This window comes from Tupaia chinensis, unplaced genomic scaffold (assembly GCF_000334495.1).
Source record: "Tupaia chinensis unplaced genomic scaffold, TupChi_1.0 Scaffold000565_1, whole genome shotgun sequence".
Lineage (NCBI taxonomy): Eukaryota > Metazoa > Chordata > Mammalia > Scandentia > Tupaiidae > Tupaia > Tupaia belangeri.
This window is the reverse complement of record NW_006160078.1, coordinates 62,331-69,624: the sequence shown is the minus strand read 5'-3', so window position 1 is coordinate 69,624 and position 7,294 is coordinate 62,331. Positions and strand designations below refer to the sequence as shown.

Below are 7,294 nucleotides of genomic sequence, written 5' to 3'. Positions count from 1 at the left end.
AATGAATAAGTTAATACTCTGTGAATCTAAATAATGCCACTTGCAAAACAGGTAATAATAGCTGTTCTGTTTTAAGGATTAATAGAAAATACAGTGTGTTCAATTGATACCAGTTGTTTTGTCATACTAGAATATAAACTTTGTGTGGTGTGTAGAAAAATAGGCTGTCATTTGTCACTGTTTGCCAACATGTTGCACATTGTCTGATATTTATTGGAAATATGAAAAATGTTTTGTAAAGCATTAATATCTAAAATATATAAGAAACTCAACTCAATAGCAAGGTAAGAAAACAAACATTCAACTAAAAATGAGTAAAGACTTGAATATGCATTTTTCAAAAGAATGGTCATCATGTGTGTGTGTGTGTGTGTGTGTGTGTGTGTATAATTAGGGAAGGGAAGAGAAAAAAATTTTAAAAATATATATATATAATTTTTTTTTAAGATAGCAGTTAAATGACTCACACAGTCACACATCTGGTTAAGTCCCAGTTACAGCAGCAAGATTCAAACCCAGATCAATTGGAGTCCACTGGCTAAACTTAACTGCTAACATAATCTGACACCTGCTAAGAGAGAATGATGGAAAAAGGCAGACCCATTGCTACTGGCCTCTTTCAGGCAACATCTAAAATACTGTATACAATTCTGGGTGCCCATTTACAAAAAGGGACTGTCCTTACCATTTTATTCACAGGAATGTAACTGGGTTGTCAGTTACATTGGCAAACCAAGTTATCCGAGGTACAGCAGAAGCAACTGGATGCTTACCTAGAAAGAAAAAGACTAAAGGACAAAACGCTATGACGGTGGGCAGGAATCTCAACAGCTTTCACATACAAGACGTCTAGAAAGAAAAAGACTAAGGGACAAAACACTATGACGGTGGACAGGAATCTCAACAGCTTTCACATACAAGACGGAGGAAAGACGCATCCTTATTCTCAACAGCAGCAGCAGAGAACCAGCAAGGTGACGCTCTGGAGGGAGAAACTGGCTCCCTCTGGAGGGAGGAATCTTCAAACAGTGAGAACACTTATAATACAATAAAGTTGCCCCAAGTGCTAGTTCTTGGTTATTAGAGGTTTTTAGCAAAAAGTTAAGGGACCACCACTGTTAGGGGTATAAAAAAGAGATCCTGCAGGAGTAGAGGCTGCAAGAGGTTTCTACTTCCAACATTAGGCTCTGCTGATCACCCAAACTAGGGAGACCACGGTGCATTTTGGTATGTATCCTGTTCTATTTGATCAGAAAAAATCCATGGTTGCAACATGAGGCTCTGCAGGTAAATTTATTGTAAAGTAAAAACAGTGTTTCTGCCACCTACCAAAGAGTAATTTGAATAAGCATTCACTCTTTTTCAATCAAGAAGCAAGTGTGTGGATAATTTGTTTGTCTGGAAATTTGTTATAGGATCTAAACATCAACCATATACATTCAAACTTATTTCAATTTCTCAACAGCCCTTTTTGGTTAGATGTAAAAACCTAGCTACAGAACCATTTAAAAAAATACTAAATAACAATGGCTAATAAGTATTAGCACTACCTCCAGAAAGACTTTCATCTCCCACTATAGAGAAGATAAAATCATTTTCCCAAACACAGATCCAAGAGGCTGACATTTTGCTCTCCCCTTGGCATTTACCAAGTATAATTTGTGGTCATATTAATCTACTTTCAAGTGAACTTCATTAACATTTTTTTTCATGTGGAACACTGGATTACTTCTCAACAGACATCCCTAGAATGTCCACATGGTCTATTACTCATAAAAATTATTGGTCAATTTCCTTGCCCTAGCACATAGTAGGCTTGCTGCACTGATGAGGCAGTCGGTGGATGTGGTGGTCTCAACCAAGGAAATGAATGACTCGATATTTACCACTCTTTTCCCAGGCTGAGCCCAGAGCAGTCTCCTGCCACAATAGAGAGGACTAGTGGACATGCTTTAGCAGCAGTTCAAATCTGTTGCACATTGCGACATGTGACTAGGAGGTCAGAGGATTAAAGAAAAAGAGAGCAATCAAGAGTGAAGTTCAAAAGTTCTACAGAGCTAATGCAAGTCCAGGCCCTACGTCCAATCATGGAATGGCAAAGAAGTATCCCAGTGGGGACAAGAATCATTCCCTAGGGAGGATGGCCACGTCAATGCCTTCTCCTCCATTCTCTTCAGATCTTGGGCACACATGCACATGCGCCCGGCATGAGTTTAAGCCACTGGGTCCGGGACACAAACTGTGGTCAACTACATGGGAGTCCAGACATAGCCATTACGCCAACTTCTGGTCCCAGAAATGAGAATTTTATATAAGCTCTAAATTCTTTTTTCAAACCACTACATACTGTCACAAATTAGTATGGGTTTCGTTTAGCTCAAAAGGGAAAAAACACAAAGCTTATTTTTAAAAAAATATTATTTGGTTAAAATATATGACCATATTCTAGATTTTGTCTGTGTGACAGGCAGTGATATAATCTTTTCTTCTCGATTTTTTTTTTCTTCTTTACATTTAAGCACTTCCAGAAAACACACATACCCACAGCTAACATCAAACTGACCCTTACTTCAGATGGCCAAATACCTCCTCTTTTTTTAGGATGTTGTATACAAAGCACACAAGGCTGTTTCCACAACTTGCTTTTGCCATAAATGACTAGCCAATAAAATAAAAACTAATAATTAACTTTTGCCCTCTGGAAATCACTGAATAAGAAAAACATATTTCCTGAATAGCATTTGCATACAAACCAATGACTTTTCCCATGCTCTCCAAAGAAGCTTTAAAATTAATTGCCATTATGAATTAGTCTTGGAGCAAACTTAAGTACATGATACAGATATATAGGTCAGTTCCTAGGTTGAAATGTTTACTAATCACATGGATATTTTGTTTCACAACTTCTGAAAATGTTTGTTTCTAAGCAGTCTTGCTTTTGTAGTTTTGGACTACAATGACCCAACTTCCAATTCTAGGTTAATTCTAGGAAATAACCAGAGCAGATGAGAATTACCATAGCTGTGAAGAACTGTAGGGTTCAAATGCCAGAGAGAAGGGAAGCCCAGAGGGGCCAGATGGTGAACCAGTGGTAAAACACAATTTTCTGTAAGGCTGTCACACATGGTAAGAGAGTCTAAGGACTTCCCTGATATGTAGGGCAAAAGCATACCCATGCTGGAGTGGGGGGAGAATCAGGGCCATCAAGACTTTGTGAGGGGTGCTCAATCTCCCACTCACTCACTCGCCCATGGAAAAAAATAAACAAACTAAAAAACGGGGTGAGGGGAGCATAGATAAGTGAACCTGTTTTCCCTGGAGGTCTGATTCAAATAGTAGCCATAAGGCTGAGAAGCTGAATAAAACTTTCAAAAGACTCATGGCCTAAGAAATAAAAAATTAGAACTACAAAGGAGGAGCCATGGTAAAATGCCTAGATATTTGGTAGGCAATCCAAAAAATGATTCCCAAGGTAAGTTGGAAATATGAGAGGACTTCAAAAAATTCATGACAAAATGGGATTAAAATACACATTTGTTTTGGCACACACAAAAAAAATTGAAACCCATGCACAGTTTTTTCATAATACATTTTCCATGAATCTTCTGAAGAGTCTTTATGAAGTCTATCCCTCACATGGACTAAAGCTCAGTTTCAAATTATCTCAACACCTAACTAGAATAAGTCATGTGAAATAGAAGTTTCTAGAAGTAAAAGTAAATCTCTAGAAAAAAAAAATCATACTATCTAGATGTCAAGTAACCTCTATAATTTTTTGCATACAATATCTAGTACCCAATCAAAATAATCAGGCATGTGAGAAAACAGAAGAAACTGAAGAAAACCAAGAAATACAAAAGCAGATAAATATGGTAGCTTTATAAGAGTTATCAGATAAAAACTTTAAAAAATGATGACAAAAAAAAAAAAAAAACAGCAAAACAGTACTACTTACTGACCAGAGCAGATTAAATTAAAAATACTGACAACACCAAGTTTTGACAAGAACCGTTTTTGTTCCCTTTATAAAGGACTGGTTAGGTGGGCCAACAGGTGGCATAGTGGTTAAGGTGCTAGATTCCCACATAGCCGACCACAGTTTGAGTCCTGAACACAGCAGCTTGAAACTCATGCCAGGCGCACGTACACATGTGCCCAAAATCCCAAGAGGAGAAAGGAGAAGGGACTGTGGCATGGACACAAATCTCCCACTGTGAGGGAAGATGCCTCACTTTCTCTCTGTCTCTCTTTGTATCTCTGGCAAGTATACACACTCTGTCAAGAAAATCTCTATTAAAACAAAAAAGAGAGGTTAGGTAAATATAACAATCTATTAATGAATATTAAATCTACCTAATAGGTATGTAGGCATTTATTGTATTATTTTCTGTGCTTTTCTAAATTTTTGTAACATTTATAATTAAATGTTGAAAAAGAAGAAAAATATACCTAGAGAAAGGACAACAATTCAGTTTAAGAATTTATCCTTTTTTCTTCAGACAAGAAGAAACAATTACAGGATTTTTTTCAATGAAAGAGTGAGATAGGTTGTTTTATTTTTAAATAGCCTGATTTCTTTCTTTCTTCCTTTCCTTCTTTCTTTTTTCCTTTCTTTCTTTCTTTCTTTCTTTTTTTTTTTTTTTAAAGTTTCTTTGTTTCTTCCATAAGCAAAAGAGACAGAAACAGAGCCAGGTACCCTAATGATGCAGTCCTTCCAATGTGATCCATCCCAGATTCAGCCAGCTAAGATAACAAACATATACATCCCTTATATGTTCTAAGAAGTTCCAAGACACAAATGAACCTTCCCACATTGGTCAGCCTTGATGAGAACTGTGCTTTACCACTGCACTACCATCTGGCCCCCATGTGACAGGTATTTTTGACGTCTTACCATATCATAATGCTTCCTGCCCCAACCTCCCAGTCAATTAGGACATAGGTACATGTCATCACACCCAACCTGTCTAGGTTGGGCTGGCAATTGACCAATGGCCCCCCTGGGGCCTTAGCCCTCACGTGGCAGCAGCCTCCCACTTGTGCCACCAGGGTTGGGCCAGCCATTTGAGGATTTTATACAGGATAGTTAGATTTGCCCTCTACAAGGCTCATTCTAGTTGCAATACAAGGAGAAAAAAGGCAGGGAACCCAACTGGAATGCTGAAGCCGCAATCCAGAGGAGAGTTAACAGTGGCTTGTCAGCCAGCAATGATGCTGGGAATGAAAAAAAGCTGTGAAGACCTGAATGATTAGAGCATGAGTTTTCTAGGAATTTGGGGTTTAGTTCCCAAAATGGTTGAATGTTATCCCAGTCATATTAGGAAGCGAATTAGGCCACTGTTGACAAACAGAAAGCTAAAATGGGATCAATTTCATTAGAGCAAGGGCAACATCCACGATAGAACCTGGGACTGGTACAAAGAAAATTCAAATGTTCCTGTAAATCCTTAAAAGAAACACAGCAGTTATAAACTGAAAGTTAATAAGCGCTCAGCCTGACACCAGATGGTCAGATAGATATATTCACAACCTGCCAGGATTCTGAAGCCTTATGCACCCCCTTCCAAACATGCAGATGCTTTTATCTGAGGGGGAAAAATTCTATTTCTGATTCTGACAGCAAATGCCAAGTCACATCTTGCCAGGAGAGATTGGCATCTCCCAACCACAAACCTACTGAGAATTTCATAACCCTATTCCCATTTCGGAGAGATAGGTTGTCTGTCTTTCTTTCTTTCTTTTTCTTTTTAAAATTTTTCCAGAGGGTGCATGTAGCCACCAAAGACACACAGAGAGAGGGAGAGAGAAAAAGTGAGAAAGCACTCCCCATTGGGGATCTCTTCTCCTCCATTTTCCTTCCTTTCAGGATTTTGGGCATGCATAAACACAAGTCCTGAGTGTTTTCTAAACATCCAAGTATTGGACTTGAACCATGTAGTCAGCCATTTGGGATCCAGCCACCTTAACCACGAGGTCATGGGCTGGTCTAGATAAGCTGTTTTTGACCACTACTTCCACCAGCCTGCCGGAAACTGGAGGAAAATGAGGGGGGATGATAATTTGTAAAGGACTCATCTTTTTCATCTGTACCGCCTCAAAAATAGATCTGTGTCTCTAAGATTACTCATGAGCAGCCCACATGTTATCCTATGAAGAAATAGAAAGCATATCAATAAAAAAATGTATCCCTATATTATGGGGGGTGGGGAGGGAAAAGTCCTGAGCCTGATAATTTCTTCAATTACTCTGAGCTATTTAACTCTCCATTGAGAAGAGACAGAATTAATTTTCTTTATCATTACCCTCTGTGCCTTTTCAAAAGGGTAAGGTTTAAAATTAAGCATATCGAGTTCCTGTCTAGCTAGTTATGGTATAAATATACATTCTTGGATTGGACTTATAAATGTCTAGTTTGACAGAAATGAGATTTTTACATGATATTTTCCCCCCAATCTGTTCACACAACAAAAAAATATTCAGAGATGTTCTTTTTAAAGGAAACCCATTTTACACACACACCCACATAGTGTCTCAATTTGTATTTATTCTACTGGGAGAGTTTTGTTTTACAGGTAGGGTAGTAAACATTGCATTCAGCATTCTTCATGTACCAAAATAAGTAAAACTAAGATGAACACAGTTATTATCTGTTCCCAAGGTATATGATGCCTTAGTCTAACATACTCAAGAGTTTCTGGAAATAATCACTACATGACTCAACTTTCAGACTCAACATTTACCCAGAAACTAACCTTTTTGATTTTCTCCACATAATGCTGTTGAATAGTATTTTCAACACAGCAAAATTCAGGAACTTGCTGCATGAAAAATATCACCTGGCAGTTCTTTTTTTTTTAATTTAAATTATTTATTTAATTTTATTTATCATTATTATTATTTTTAATTTTCTGTAGGACACATGCACTCATCAGAGAGAAAGAGAGAGAGAGAGACCAGCAGTTGCCGTAATGGTTATGTCACTGGACTCCCAAGTAGCTCACCACGGTTCAAGTCCCAAACCCGATGGCTTAAACTCACACGAGGCACATGTGCGTGCGAGCCCAATATCCCAAGAGGAGAATGGAGAAGAAGGAATTGTGGCATGGCCATCCTCCCTGGAGGGTAATTTCTCACGTTCTATCTCAGTGACTCTCTCAGTCTTTCGGATGAGCGCTCACGCCCTATAGCAAAAACCTCTCAAAAAGAAAATTTAAAAAAAAAAAAAAAAAGGGAACCAGCAGTTAAAATAATGGCTATGTTCCTGGACCCCCACATAGACCACCACGGTTTGCGT

At 38.2% G+C, this 7,294-nt stretch overlaps 1 protein-coding gene across 3 annotated transcripts in view; it reads right to left on the bottom strand.

Moving 5' to 3' along the window:
- Positions 1–7,294, bottom strand: part of SUMF1 (sulfatase modifying factor 1) — an 85,379-nt gene that overhangs the window by 29,103 nt on the left and 48,982 nt on the right. The gene's annotated exons all lie outside the window — the stretch shown is intronic.